The sequence below is a fragment of the Notamacropus eugenii genome, chromosome 5 (genome assembly GCF_028372415.1).
Source record: "Notamacropus eugenii isolate mMacEug1 chromosome 5, mMacEug1.pri_v2, whole genome shotgun sequence".
Lineage (NCBI taxonomy): Eukaryota > Metazoa > Chordata > Mammalia > Diprotodontia > Macropodidae > Notamacropus > Notamacropus eugenii.
The window spans coordinates 253,846,244-253,861,575 of NC_092876.1; the positions used below are offsets into that span (position 1 = coordinate 253,846,244).

Here is a 15,332-nt window from a genome sequence, read left to right on the forward strand (position 1 = left end):
TCCCCAACAAGGTGAAGATACACTTTAAATAGTAAGACTTAATTAACTACACTGATAACTGCACATATTTTATCTATAAGTACCACAAGAACAACAAAAAAGCAATTGTATCATCTTACCTACTTTTTATGAGGGATAAAGATTACTCCAGCAAGACTACTTTTGGGAAAGAATATCTCTAACTCAATTATTTGCATACTCATAGCAAATACATATTCAAAATACCATTTCTGCAATTATGAACAAATGATGATTATGGACATATTAAGAAAACAACCATTTCACAAGCCAACTTAACCCCCATACATGCATAGATAGATGCTGGTAGAATTTCTGTTCATACCTGCTTGTGCTGCAGAAAAGGAGGAAAAGGAGTTATTAATGACATGATGTTCAGTCTCTTCAAGCTCCCCTTAAATCCAAGTATAATGAATGTTTAAACAAAGTTAGCCAGCCTGAATTTTGAGAATTATTGCCAAAATTTTTCCCTAGCTCACTGTATTCAACCCTCTCATTTTAAAGATGAGAGAACCAAGCCTCAAGAGGTAAAATTATTGATCTAAGACTATACGATTTATTATAGGTAGAGCCTAAAATAGAAGTTATATGTCCTGATTCCTATCCTTATAACTCATGTTCTTTCCTTCCTATTAGGATCTCAGTTTTAAAAATTACTCAGGCACAAAAGGGAACTGGAGCTTAATGGTTTATTGTGATTGAGAGTATTTATAAAGAAATTTTTCTTAAACTTCTTTTCTCATTTTTGTGGATAAAAAGCATTTTTAAAATATGTTACTGTAAAAACTGCTATTAATAGTTGATAATCTACCAGTCTAATTCTATATTTAAGTACTTTTCACACCTTTCAAAAGTCCTGTATTTTTAGATAATTGCATACCAAGCAACTTGGTAAATTATAATGAGGCAAATATATAACTCGTTACATCGAGTAAGACAAGACATGGTTCTAATGACAAAACAGTTCAATTTCTATTATGTTGCATGAACACTTTTTTAAAAAAAATTGGCTTGCTAACATTCATAGGACACAAGTACATTCTTTTGATGTCTGTAGACCCCTTAGCAGTTCTGTCAAGAAAGGCAGTAAGAATGGACTTAAAGTTTTTGTAGACAGGAAAGAGTTGGTAAGTCTGCCAGTTTCAACAAGAATTCCTTGCCAATTTCAGCCATTGTCTGCTATGTGGGGGAAGGCTTCTACAATCTTAGTTAAATTACTGAGCAAACTTCTCACTTACCCAATTTTGAAAGGTCACTTCTTAGAATTCACTGAAACCAGAATCATGATTCTACCACTGAAAACAAGTTATTTGATGATATATGATAATGTATTTGATTATATATCAGAAATATAAATATTAACATATTATCAAATATTGATATTAATATATTATCACTTCTCTGTAATATTTAAGAAATGTTATTTGTATTTACATTTAGAGAGAAGAGATAATTTGCATGTTAGAGAGAAGAGAAAATAATCTGGGCTAAGTATAATGCAATAGTAATTAGCATTACAAATATTTTCTCCCTAGAACTGACCAATTTTTCTTATATTGATCCTTGCATTTCAGCTTCAGATAGCTACTGTGTAGAAATATCTATATCCCATATCAAGGAAAACTAATGTTCAATTTTCCATAGAAATGGAGAAAAGCATATATGTCATAATTAAAGCAAATCCACAGTTAATTCCAGATCCTTATTTTGACCAATAATTTAAATCTCCCATCAATGTTTTTAACAAGATCTACAAAGAAAGCTAAATTGCTTTGTCTCAGATTAAGTTTTCAGAAAAGTTATAAACTCAAAAAGGTATGAAGAGTACAATTCAGAGTTTAGTTTTGGCAAAGTAATACATGACACCAGCTAGATGATGCAGTGGAGAGCACTGGACTTGGAGAAAGGAAGACTGAAGTCCCAAACCTGCCTCAGATACTAGCTCTGCAGTCTTTGCTATGACACTTAACCTTCCCTCTCTGTAAAATAGCACCTACCTCACAGATTGATTATGAGGATCTAATGAGCTAACATATGTTTATCACTTCGTTAACAATAAATAATAGTGCTATGTAAATATTAGCTAGCTGTTCATTGAGGCCCAATTAAATTATACTTATGCCTCTTAACAGCATTAAGAAAGACTATGACAGGTAAAGCAGAAGATAAATTGAAGGCACAGAAGCAATGTAGTATAATGGAAAGAGAACTGAACTGAAAATAAGAAAAATGTGTGTTCAAATCTCACCTCATACACTTACTTGAGCAAATCATGTATCCTTTCTGATTCTTAGTTTCCCCATGACTATTTTAGTGCCTACTTCATAGAATTGTGGCGAGGATTGTGACTAGCTAGACAACCAACCACTGAATAAGGAAAAGCTGAATTTAATTTGTAATAGATAACATTCATTTTTAGATATGATCAAAGTTATCCAATTTAAATTCTGAAATGAACAAGCATCATTAACTGCTTGGTATATGCTACTTTTGCTAATGTTATCAACATATCAGCTATGGTTCTTAATAAATCAGGAGAGCTAGGTACATGGATACATGGATAGGATCATTTTTGGATAGGGGATGGGAAAGCCTAAAAGTCAACAAATTTGTGCTTCCTCTTAGTCAGAAACAGAAGTTTTTAACCAATGAGTCTATGGATAGATTTCATGAACATGGATGGTTAAAACAAAACAAATTTGTTTCAACATAATTGGTTACTTTACAATCCTTTGAATTTAATTTTATGCATTGTAAAATTGTGAGAAGGATTCATAGACTTAACTGGATAGTTAAAAGAGTCCAACACACACACACACACACACACACATGAACCCTGGCTCTAGAAGAGAGAAATTCAGTTCAAAATAATTTTGATAGTTTGGAAGAATAAACTTAGAAGACAGTTCACTTTGATACACACACAGACAACGTAAATGAATCTAATACAATAAAGAAGGTGACTGTGGAAGAATGAGCTAGTCATAAACCCACAAGAAGGATATTTGAGCACTGGATGCACTAGAAATGTAGTACTGTTGTAAAAGAAGTTATATATATGATTATATTTTGATATGTTTGAGAAACAAACAATACATGAACTGGGCAAGTACACCTTTGAGTGGTCTGAATTAATCAGAATCCTATGGATTAATTTGTCTAAAACATTATTGAGAAACTGATCTAATGAATCTTTAGAGGGAAATTGTTAAGATGATTAAAATAATGGACAGCGGGACCTTTGAGGAAGGTTTTGGGGGATTATTTATTTTTTCTATTGAATAGAATATATTGGTTTTAATCACACAAGTTTAGGAGCTGAAAGAGAACTTTGAGAATGCCTAGTACAACCCTCTTGTTTACAGATGAGGAAACTAAGACTCCCAAGATACCAAAGTAAGGTTTGCAGAGCTAAATGTCAATTAGGACTAGAACCCAGGTCCTTCATTTTAAAAGTCAACTACAGTACATTATTATCCAAGTATGTTAGTTTTTCTTATGGGATATAAATAAAGTCAATAAGTAAAACAATCCATTAAAATTTAAAGTCTTAAAATTCTGAATATTTATCACCTGCATCATCATTTTCTTATCTTGACAAGGATGTTTCAGATTTTCTAGGAAAATACTTTATATCATATTACAACAGCAAGCTAAACTCTATCATCTAAAAATAATGAACTCTGAGTACTGTATTATGAGACCTCCCAAATTGCCCCAGCCATTGAGATCTTCTCTGGTTATATTTCAATCTGAGTTTTCTACTCAACTGTTTTACTTTTGGTCTGTTTATAAATTGTATGTATGTGCATACATACAGAAACACATAAACATACACATGAGCATATTTCTTTTTTCTCCACAATACTAATTTCAGAACACTGTTACTGTATTTTCCGCAGTCAAAAGTTCTAAAGTAATATGTAAAAAGAATCAGAATAAAAATGGGAAAGATATATATTGACTTTGTGATTATTTCAATTCCTTTAAAGAATAGTTACCTTCTCCAATCACATATTTATAGTCAATTGCATCATTGTTTCTACAAATAAGCCAGCTAATATAGGATAGAATATTCTTTGCTTAAAAACAAATTTTATCATTTTTATTACAGTTAATTCAATCTCACAACTTTACTGTGATAAACTAGCTCAATATCTTATTGCTTTTATAGAATTGGTTCCCTTCCAAGCACATTATCTCAAATACTTACTCCTGGAAAGAAAATACACTTCAAAATAGCACTTAATCATAGAGCTCAAAGTAGGTGTTAACAATCTGTCATTAAAACAAGGGTTTGCCCAGCTGTAAAACTCCAACATCCCTTATAAACTTGTGCCACATTGAGTTCCATTTTATTTTCACACTAAATAAAATGTTTTGGCTCTCCTCACACTGGATCTTTTTAGTCATTTGTTACACACCTAGGGAATTTCCTTTAACTCTTTCAAAAGATTGAAAAGCTATACTTGACAGCATACTATTTCATGCAGTTCCTTCAGGTTTTTCATTTCTAATTTAACATTAACTTATACCTTAAATAATCCTGCTTGATTAAAATAGACATCTTATTCACCATTGTGATCATAAACATTATGAATTTTAAAATAGTACTAAGAAGGTCTTTGGAGGAATTTTTGAGGTGTTTTCCTTTTCTTTTACAAAATTTGGAGGGGCAAAGTTAACTTTTTATTAAATATATGCAATGCTACAGAGTAGGCTCAAATTTGGTTGAACTGTGGAACTATGTTGATTTTCCTACTTAAAAGTACCCACAGAAATCATGCTGATGAAGCACTCCTGTGCTATAGTAAGCTCCAGGAAATGCAAGAGATATAGAGGATGGCCCCAAGTACACTGAGTCCCACCCCCATCCCCCCATTGCCAGCAGGATTTACAAAAACAAAATGAACAAATGTCACTGAAGAAGGGAATCCTCTGCCCAGCATTAACTCCAAAAGGACCATTCTGTCATCCTCACAATCCTCTGCCCTATTAACTGGCAAGATAATTAAGCAAAATTATTATCAAAGAAATCACTTTGTAAACCTACCAAGTGACAATTTCCTAGATGAAATGAAGCCAGAAGAAATTAGTACCATTTCCTCCCAATTTTTATAAAAGTCAATGATTTTTACTAGATTACTTAAAATACTAAAAATACCCCCACTGAATTGTAAATAGATTTTGACATGGATTGTAGACATGGTACCTAAGAGGCAATTTATTTTATCCATTTGCCTTCAGTAAGAACTGTTTCTCCATTTTAAAAGGATTGAATAATTCTTAATTTCCTTTGTAAATTCCCCACTTCTTACATTGAATACCTGGATGTTTCCTTTAATTGTGGAACTGGACTGAGAAGAGTCAAAAAAGGTGGGAACTGTAATGGTTATGGAGAACGGTTTTAGAATATTATGGAGGGTGTTACCCTTGAATCCAACAACAATCTGACAAGTACTTAGTAAGTATCTACTATGTATAAAGCCCTATGCTAGGGGCTGGGGGAAACAAAGTCAAGAATTTGCTGGCAAAGGCTCTTCACATTCAAAGATAATTTCTACAGAAAATATTAAAAAGCTACTGTATCCAGTTGAGAGAAGTCTTGTCCCTTATTTGGGCCAGAATTACCTGGATTGTTATTTCAGTATTCCACCTTGTATAGGTAATGAAGACTCAGCTTTAAATGAGCACTTATGAGTTATGTGAATCAACTATTTGATTATCTCAAGTATTTAGCTTGTATTTAAATGATGAAAACAGAGGCTAAAGTATGGATCTTAATTGCTTACCTATGCAAACTCTCTCTAGCAATGGTTTATCAATTTCTGGTAACTACACTTACTCTTTCTGTTCTTTAGAACACCATTTCATGCACAAAAGCAATGATACATGTTTATAATTCCATCAGATTCTCTGACCCATAGACCTAAGGTTAGTTTTGCATATACCTGCCCTGAAATTAGTTCTTAGTAATTGTAGAAAAGTAGAAAATGTTGGTTCATTAGGTATTCCCTTTCCATAAATGCAACAATATTATAGAAAGTAATTCCTTTTTTGTTTGTGACTGTCATTGCTTCAGCAATTTTACAAAAAGCTAGCAAAAGTATTTACAGAACTACTTAAAAATCTTAAGTGTTTAGCATAAATACAGACTGATTCATGAATGTAAGCTGATTTAGTTTTTTTTACAATTACTTCCACCACTCTAATTGAGTACAAAGAAATAATAACTTGTACATATGATTACTTCTGTCATGTGACTAAATACAGATACATAAATCTGTTTTTATAGATACAGATCAAATTTATAAAGATTTATATCGTGACCTATAACTTAGATCCATATATTTATATATTCTACATCTATATTAATTTTCTGTATATAGATACTATATGTATAGATGTATGTTTCTGTATTTGGAGACATAGATCTATATTGAGAACTATTTCATATTATAGTTTTAGTAGACTGTAAAAATCTTTTTTTTGTACTATTTCCAACTTCTTACATTTGTAAGACAGAGACTGATATAATTAATATGAACATCTTATTCTTCTAGGACTTAAAGGACTATTGGGGTTTTAACTACACAAAATCCTATCAAATAATTTCAATTACTTTCCTAAATAACCATTAAAACCATACCCCCCCCCCACCATGACCACCACCAACACCATACCACACACACCACATTCAAACATAGGAAGGCAAACAAATGCAGTTAATGAGGAAAATAATACAGATAAAATGAGCCTAAATATTGCCATTAAGGAGAGAGTGGGGAGGGGAGATTATGGAAATAGATTTTTCACTTAAATGAATTAAATGAAAAACTTCTCAATTATACTTCAGATTCATAGGTATATAGATATAACTTATTTCTAGTGATTCTTGCTTCCTAAAGTTCAGCAGAATACTTTTAGATATTAACCCAATAAGACAGCACTAAAGGAGATAGGTTATTTCTGCCTGATGTGGAATAGCAGGGTCATAGTAAGGTAGCAATGAGAGTTTTTCTGGAAAAACAGAAACATTCAAGGTACTCTAAGGAGACTGATACCAGACTTAAGGAAAAGTTTATTTTACTGCACATATTTTTCACTTTTTAATATTGACTGCAAGTTTGGTTCTGGTTATGTAATATTAGTAAGGGAACACGCTACCACCTTTAGTCCCTAAGAGAAGCTTTCACACCAGCTTATAATGGAACAGTTTATCTTAACTGGCAGGGGAGTTTCTTATTCTCCTAAACAAAGATTAGATAAAGGATAAAACTAGTGCCTGGAAATATCTTCGAAATGCCTTCACTCAAAACAACTTCCTAGGAAACTGAATTTTTTTAACCTTAAAATCTTTAGAAAATTGTGGTCATAATGTGAAAAAGCAAATTCAAGATTTTAGACACATCAACCGGACATTAGCTTGTCTTTGTTAGCTAATGTATGAAAAGATATCAACTGCATGCTTTCAGGAGGTATCACCAATTGTCTCCCAAGTTGCTAAAAATACACTTACATTTACACAATGGTTGTTGCATTCCCCAGGAAGCAAATTAGTTTGCCAAAATGAATAATAAATACTGAATTGGAATTGGTCCTTTAGTTTATTGCCTATGCCACTTTATTTCCTTCAAAGTTGCTTTTGGAAAGTTTCCAATTAAGTCCTAGGAGCATTCTTAAAGACCGAATTATGATCACACTTTAATTCTCCTTGACATCCTTTATAGCAAAATAGCAAATCCAATGGACACTCTAAATTTTAGTTTATTGACTTTAAATATGGTTAGGTAATCAAGCAATTCTTTAGTAAATAACATGACTGTAATGTGGGATATATAATTTGCTGTTAAATATAGATTTGTTTTTCACTGAAAAGTCTTTCTACTCATCTTGAGAATAATGACGCAACTCTTCAAAATTTAATAGTAAATTTATTTGCTCAAGTGAAAGTATTACACAACTTTGAATAATATTATTCTAGAACTTTTGGTAACCTTTAATATACCTTAACAAAAGCTGAGGAAGCTTCTGTTGGGAAAATTGCAAAGTGAATATGCTCTAAAAATGTCTATATTGGGACCAGAAATTTGGGCTAGTGAAATAAAGGATGTTTTTTGAAATTATGGATTAGAGTTTACATGCTTACAATTCAGTTTTATATCGTTTTCTGTAACTCCAAAACTAATTCAAGTTAATAGATATAAAATAATGTACTTTTTATCTTCTGCATTTTACTTAGCATCACTATTTCTTATCAGGATAGTGCAGTTGAGAAATAGAATAAACAAATCCCAGCATTTTCACAAGTCAAGAAATATATTGGAAAATGAAGGAAAAGTTGAGCAATTATCTCAGTAATACATTTTTATTTAATAGTTTAAATATTTTAGGTGAGAGGTTTGGCTTAAACCATCCATATCATTGCACTGCCTAAATTTTCCATTTTATTGTACATGTGTAAACCTAGCTTAGGCATACATGATGACTCCACGCAGTCAATGCGGGAGATAGCATGAGGAAGAAATATATTTAAGAAAGTAAAATAATTACCTCAGTATCATAATCATACATAGATTTATGCAAGTTATTGATTTTTAAAGGAAACAATTTTAGAGCAGTGTGTGTGTGTGTGTATGTATGTGTGTATGTGTGTGTATGTGTGTGTAAGCAAAAGCATATGTGTGTGGTCCAAGTTATTTTAATTCTTGCTTCAATCTTTAGCTCTAGAAGATCAGTATTGCTTGGTTCTTTTTGTATGGTTATTTTAAGAGATCAAATTTATGTCATTTCAATTTATAGATATTTAGTGAAAATAATATTGGATACTTTTCCCCCTCCCAACAATTAATTAGGTATTTGTCACTTTTTAATCCATGTCTTCACTCTTTGTTGTTATAATGTGAAATATTTTGTTAAACACAATTTCCCAAAGAGAGGGATATAATCTTTAAGTATCATTAGATATAGATTTTTTATGATCTATTCTAAGCAAAATCAAAACTGAAATATGTATGATTTCAACTAGGTCCTTCCTAATTCCCATGCCAGACTTTAAGAGGCTTTCAAAAGTAACCTAGAATCTCCCTCTCCTGCCATTTTTAAAAAATTTGTATACCTCTCATGGTCAAAGGATCTATGAATAAGTAATATATAAATTAAGAGCAAGAAAATCATGTAGCTGTACTCTTGTGAAAAGTTATTTAGAAGCATCTGTGGTATTGAATGTCCAAGGCAAAACTGCCAGGGAATTATACCGGATGACAAAGTAGTCCCTTGTAATATGGTAAAATTATGGGTGATTAAGTCCAGGATGCCCATAACGGAAGCAAAAAGAAAAAAAAGAGGCATAATGTCATTGAAATCAAAACCCGTTTTGATCAGTAGTGGCATCTTTAACATCAATCAAGCACAACTTTGATATCTAATTTCCTGAAAATAAATAATAATATTTAACAATCAATGAATTCTCTTTACTTACAAATTATGTGAATATCAAATTGTTGAATTCATTAGGATGATTTGTCTTGTCTGAACAATCATTAATTCACTCAGAAAATTAATTATCACCATAACCAGTAGTGAATATGGACCTTGTAGTTATTCTGTTTGTACTTATGTAAATTCTTATTAATCAATAGTACCTCCCTTTTATGTGTGTGTACATATATATGTATTTTTTTCTTTTTCTGAATATGCCCATGCCTCCATTTCTCTCAACCCCTCCCAAAACACATGCACAGAGAAACAAGTAAGTCAGCAGACTATAAGAAGCACAATAGGAAGAAATACTGTATTTGCTATGAATTAACTTTAAAAATAAAATAGTACATAACTTCAGAGCTTAAAGTATATTCCCTCCTGGCCCTTTTTCCAATCTTTCAATGACTTTCCACCAAGAATCCCACTTTATAATCTACTCTAATGCAAACATTTGGAGTCTTATGAAGGGATAGCTTGAAAACACACGAAAATGAATTGATGATATTAGAATTGGTTAAGAAGATGTATGTGAGTTGAGGTAAACTGCAAGTACAAACAAATGTGCTCAATGGAAAGCTAGTGTTTTGGCCCTTAATTGCCTGTTCAATAACAGTGCCAGTGAGAGGAGATCTCAGGACTAGAGAGCTAATGGAGTTTTTCATTTATCCTTCCTCTTTCCTAAAAGTCCCAATTGTACTGAGAGAGTTTAGAGACCTTTTTTTTTCCTGAAACAATTGCTTTAATATTTTCCAGCTGGCAAGAATAAAGCTTGTTTTTAAATATTTGGACTATAAGAAAATATAGCATTACCCATAGCTAGTTTTGGAGATCTATTCCCAGAAGAGCTCCTTTCAAGTCATTCAACTTTTATTTCTTGCTCCCCCCAAAATCTGGAATACTAGTCTAAATGACAGGAGTAATTAACAAGATTTCTACTTTTGCTGTCGCACTCTATAGCTTATCTAACATACACAAATCAATGAGAATGTTTCCAGCTTCTCCCAATGCCAGTAACTAAAGCCCATGAAACAATCTCAAGTCAAATGACAGTTATCATTTACAATTCTTAGATATGCTTTAATGTGTACTCACCCAGCGCAGTTCCTAAGGAATTTTTTGTAAAATAGTCTTGGATGCAATTTGATTTTTCTGAGATTCTGCAGAAGAGATTCTCCCCCTCAGGCAAGGTGGGGAAACAGCAAAAGACTTGCAATTTGATCCTGCAGTCTGGGTGTAATCCAGTTATCAGAGCCTGGTGATCTTAATGGAAGGGGTTCCACAGCTCTACTGTGGTGAGAGGGCTTGTTCTGAGTAGGATTGGAAGTGTTGTCAGATTGTAAGTGATCTGCAGCAGAAGGGAAACATCAGAGCTTCCTGTTACATCACTCTGACCCCGCCTGCATTTAGTGTTAGATTACTTTCTTGTTCAAATAGCACACCCCAGGAAAGCTGTGCTCCTCTCTTCTCAGGCAGGAGCAAGAAGCAGCCTGAGCAGAAACAGTTCCTAAAGTCATGAATCCATTGTTACCAGCAAAGACCGGCTGGCTTGCATCTTCTCTGTGTTCTGTTAGGACTTGTCAAGCAGATACATCAGAGCCTTGAGTGAAGTTGATCTGAAAATAATACTGTATTGAAAGGAGCTGAATTAGGCACGTGGGTTTGGGGTGCCTATCCATATGAATGCTCACCATGGGAAATACAACACTTTAAAGAGTTTCCAGAAAGGCGAGAAAATAAACCAGTCTTAACTTAGATTTAACTCCGAAGTGAACAATGAGAAAGATTAGCTGCATTCCTCTATGCTAATTCTGTAATCTGACTCCAGCCCATATGAATTCTGATAATACATGCATGTCCCAGACCATGCTTTATAGAGAGAGCCAGAGAAATTTTGCCTTTATGATCTTCCCTTTGAAACACTTTATATTTATGACTAGTTTAAAAGGAACTAGTTTTAAATAATTTAGAGGAAGGATAGTTTGCAAATAGTACACTGTCATTCTCCAAACTCCAGACTGAATTTATCAGTCAGTTAACAAGCAGTTACTGAGTACTCACAGGTGCCAGGGCAGTTCCCTAACCGCATGGGGTATACCCAAATGACAGGCTCAGCTCCTGACCTCATGGATCTTTGTGTCAAAGGATTACAGATGGCTTACATTTGCCACAGTCCAAGCCTACATGGAAATCTTTAGCTAGAGAAAATGTGAAGGTAGGCCTAGGGAATCTGGGGCTGAAATCTATGCTTATCAGTAGCTCTATGTTTGAATTAATATATCATCACCTCCCAAAAATAACAATAAATAAAAATGGCATGTTGTTTAAACTTACAACTACATAAATCAGAACAAAATGAAAAGAGGGCAAGTAGTAGAGAACTTTTATTTCTTTCTCTCTCTTTCTTACTTTTTGTTTATACGACTTTATATCAAACATGCTGGGGAAGAGTGAAAAAGTCAATCAATCATCCAAGGTATTTCCGATTGATTTGACTAAGAGTTTTGTAGCCAGAATTTTCATTTTCATTGAAGTAGCTGGCATTATATGAATTCAGCCCAAACCTGATTATGGGTACTTAGTTTCTAAATGTTGGTAACTGTATACATGTAAATATTTGATTAATATATGAAATGTAGTGACTTGAAAAAAAAATGAAAAAACTTCAGTGGGAAAAGATCCATTCTCACAAAGTATCTAATTCATTAGACCACCATTTTCTTAATTAGTACATTCTACAATACAACAGCATACCAATAGCTTTTTAAATATATTTTAAAATTAAAATATCTAATTTTGCCTAAACAAAATATTGCTTTGATTTGAATCCAGCATTTCCAACATTTGATTCAATTATCTAGAATTTTCTTAAGTGTATTTTTAAAAAGCTTTATCAAAAAGTAAAACAATTTTCCCAGATATTTTGCAAACATTGAAAAGTTCGAGAAAAAAAAATGTGGCTATAAATGGAAAATATGTTAAATCTGTGAGTCAGAACATTCATGTCATTGTAATTACTGGAACTTGAAAATGACTTGAACTTACTGAGCCTTAGTTTTTCTCTTTTCATTTCATAGTCTTTATAAAATAAAAGTGATTGAACTAGAGGATTTCTAAAGGTCCTATTCCATGAATTGAGTTAAGTTCAAAGATGAATAACAGGCCATTTTAAGATGTGGAGTGGTAGATTTGTCCTAATGTAATTTGAGATGGGAAGAACTGAGGGCTAGGTGAGCTTTCCAAGATAAGGGACAATTCAAGAGTTTTAAATGCCATGTGTCTTAGATAGATGGCATCCTGTGAAACATCAGTCACTGCACATAAATCATGAAGAACTGAATTGCTAAAAGATGCCCAGGAATCTATATACAAGGAACTGAAATGGATCTTGTGCAGTGTCAACAGTAACTCCAACTCTTATGATCTTTTGACCCAAGTTGATTTACACATATGCATGTATAAACATAGTTCATCTTAATGGAGCTAAATATATAAAAGGAAGTACATGTAAGAAGCTGGGCATACAATGATCCCTAAAAATTACAAGTCATGGAAGAGATAACTATTAGAAACTGAATTACAACAGTTTTGAGCACTGAAAAATAGCATATATTCTAAAGGGGAGCTTTTAGAGTGTGGTATTTAGGAACAAATGGTTACTTCTGCTGTTCTCCATTTGTCTGTTAGGGGACAACCACAGCAAGCAAAGCAAGTTCTCATGAAAGCAGCCTTTCAATCTCTAGGGGAAAGAGGATATAGTTACAGACTCCACAGAGAGTGGAGAGTGTTGGTTAGACTTTATACACAGAATTGGGAAGAATTTTCGATTAAGATAAAAAAAACATGGGATCTAAAGATATGGGTTCTCATTCCAGTTTCCACTGATGAAATTATGTAACTTCTCATGGCTTCCTATTCTTCAGTTTATAAAAGAGGCAATTGGACTAAATGATATCAAAGGTTTCTTCTGGCTTTGACATCCTTTGCATCCATGGGTTGGGCAATTGAATAAAAGTAACATTTCTTCAGGACATGAAAAAGGAAAGAAATAATGGAAAGATGTCATTTAAAAAATCTTCTTTTGGGGTGGGAAGACACTTTACAGTTTACAAAATTCTTTTACAAACAAAAGTCTCATTTGATTCAAACAAAGTGCCTATGAGGTTGGTAGGGATTATCATCTCCATTTTAGTGATATGGAAAATGGTCTTCAAGGAGGTAAAGTAACATGCTTTTATTGAGAAACTAAGAGTGGAACACTCATTGAAACCTCAATCTTCTTGTGGCTTTTTCCTCTACACCCAAGAAAGTGCTAGTAAAGATTGAATAACTGGATCTGCAGGAAAACACACACACACACACACACACACACACACACACATATACAGTCATGCCCACACACACCTCACTCTTTTAAGTTTCTAGAAGGGATAGAAAACAAACCAGTGCCTAACTCAAATATTACCGGGAAGTGAAGAAAGATTAGCTGCATTCCTCTCTGCTAATTCTGTAATTCAACTCCAACTCCATATGAATTCTGATAATACATTCATACCCTAGATCATGATTTCTAAATAGAGTCAGAGAAATTTTGCCTTTACAGTCTTCCCTTTGAAACGTGTTATATACTGTATTACTAGTTTACAAAGTAGTTTTAAATACTTTATGCTGCATTTATTATAATTTTCTTTCTGACTTTCTTAAGTGTAGGCAATCCACAAAACAGTAAATCATGCTTGATTTACAGTGTTTGCTGAATGCAAACACTCACACTGAAAATTTAACAATTGGCTCTTGCAAGCCAGTATGAGTTGGTTCCAGAACAACCCTGCCTCTATCATATATGTAGTTCTCTAATAGTAAAATCCTAAGGAGTTTTCTAGTTTAGTTTTCTATTTATTGGTAAGAACCTACAATCATAAAGTTGACTAATAGAATTTTGAGATGAAATGACATTTCCTTCAGATTCATGAAGAGTTTTCTAAATGTCATCTATAAGTTTGCTGGATGTCAAAAAGTGAATCTAATAACCAGGTTCTTGCACACTTTCCACAATTAGCAACAAAACAGCATTGTCTGTGACACAGTTCTGCTAAGGAGTCACATGTAGATTACAACCAGATATCTGATTTGGAGCTATAAAATGATTTCAACAAAATGGGTAAAAGAAATTCTTTTAAGCACAAACTGAGCCCAAGGTACAAACTGTGAAGTGAAGAAAAAGTGGAGTGGAAGATATCATCCAGAGATGGGATGATTCCTGGAAGAGGAAAAGCAACTAACTAGTCATGGCTGATAATGTAGTTGCCAACAGTGCAAGTAACAATTAGAACTGCAAACCTAGTAATAGGAACTCACATTTGTAGAGCATTAGGAAATTTACAAAGTACTTTTCCTACAACCACTTTGAAAGATGGATAACACGAGACAGGTACAGTGGATAGAGCACACTGGACTCAGAGTCAGGAAGACCTGTATTCATTCAAATCCTGTCTCAGGAAGTTAATAGATCAATGACCTCAGTCCTGTCATTCAATCTCCCTCTGCCTCAGTGTTCCCATCTGCAAAGTATATATACTGGCACCTACTTCATAGGAGTTTTGTGAAGAGCAAATGAAATAACATATGCAAAGCATTTTACAAACTTTGAAAATGTTATATAAATGCTAGCTATTTTTTTATTATACCCATGTTGCCTATGAAGAAATTTAAGTTCAGAAAGATTAACTTGTGTGGGGTCATATAACTAGTTTATTTCAGCACTAAACCCTGAAACTGAGCTTCCAGACTGTAAGCCCAGCACCCTTTTTAATTATGGTGTAGTTTCTTCAATC

General features: G+C 33.2%; 1 protein-coding gene across 1 annotated transcript in view; it reads right to left on the reverse strand.

Moving 5' to 3' along the window:
* Positions 1-10,985, reverse strand: part of CALCRL (calcitonin receptor like receptor) — a 114,453-nt gene extending 103,468 nt beyond the window's left edge. Inside the window, exon 1 of the mRNA XM_072612603.1 lies at positions 10,594-10,985. The gene's annotated coding sequence lies outside the window, so the exon portion shown is untranslated. The remainder of the gene's footprint in view (positions 1-10,593) is intronic.
* Between the last annotated feature and the right edge of the window lie 4,347 nt (positions 10,986-15,332).